General features: G+C 35.7%; 1 protein-coding gene across 1 annotated transcript in view; it reads left to right on the forward strand.

Moving 5' to 3' along the window:
* Nucleotides 1–1151, forward strand: part of LOC101851696 (fibrillin-2) — a gene marked incomplete in the record, with an annotated part of 51411 nt that overhangs the window by 13937 nt on the left and 36323 nt on the right.

The raw sequence follows: 1151 nt of genomic DNA on the forward strand, positions 1-1151 counted from the left end.
ATTAATTAAAAGTTTAACCGCGAATACCTTCGAACGTTTCTGTTGATGCGACAGAAGAATATGCGCAATATACTTTGCATTATTACTATTATTATTTCCAGTGCATGTTGTATTTGTCCTTGAGATTTTAGCCCGCCCAGGGGGTAGCCACAGGGGGTAGCCACAGGGGGTAGCGAGAAATTACTATTGCTAATGAAGAAAAGTAAACGGCGACTTTTGTAAAGCTGATTGTCTTAATACACTTTAATCCCCGTATGTATGGATCTATATGGCTTTATGTCTTCATTTGATATGTGGATGTGAAAGCTTCCTTCTAAGTTCATGCTGTTGTTGAAAAAAGGGAAAAGAAATGAAGCAGAAAACACGACATAATTTTTGTTTTTCTTACCGTTTTCGGGAACAACACAATGTCAGCGTTTTCCTTTATGCCGGGACGATAAATGACGTTTTACTTAAAAAGTCGTTTACAGTAGTAATTCTCTTTTAGCGCTTTACACCTAGTTGTAGCCGCATTTTTATATTTTGATGTGAATTTAAAAAAAAAATTTTTTTCAGAACAAACTATTTGATTAAATCACATTTAGTGGGCGGCTGGCGGATGCCCTGGTTTGGTTTGCTATTTATTTCCTGTCAAACATAATATATCACATTTATCCCCCTTCCATTCTTGTTACTCTCTTGCAATACCTCAAATCTTTGGAACTTATAAAACCTAATTGAGTATGTACCGTAAAACTCTAAGTAAAACAAAATTATTTTTCTCTGTCACCGAACTTTGACATGACGGCAGTTTTCAAACCCTACATAGGAACTGTATAAACTTACTCGTTTTTACCTCTCTTTAGAAGTATGTGAAAGATCATAATATATTATTATAGATTGTTATAGACTTATTTTGTCGAATACTGCACTAGCTTGTTGAAACTGTTCCCCAAGGTGCACCCTCTCCCCCTCCCCCTCCCCCTCCAAAAATGAGAACAAAATAATGATGACGATGCTGCTGCTGCTGATGATAATGGTAATGAGTAAAATATTTAGGATTACGACGATGATGATGTTGACAGTTATTGTTTGGCTTTTCTCCGTCTGCACATACACGACATGGGTTCGATGTCCATATTATTTATTAATTAATCTTTAAGATTTTATTT

Source organism: Aplysia californica, unplaced genomic scaffold, assembly GCF_000002075.1.
Source record: "Aplysia californica isolate F4 #8 unplaced genomic scaffold, AplCal3.0 scaffold01243, whole genome shotgun sequence".
In the NCBI taxonomy this organism is placed as follows: domain Eukaryota; kingdom Metazoa; phylum Mollusca; class Gastropoda; order Aplysiida; family Aplysiidae; genus Aplysia; species Aplysia californica.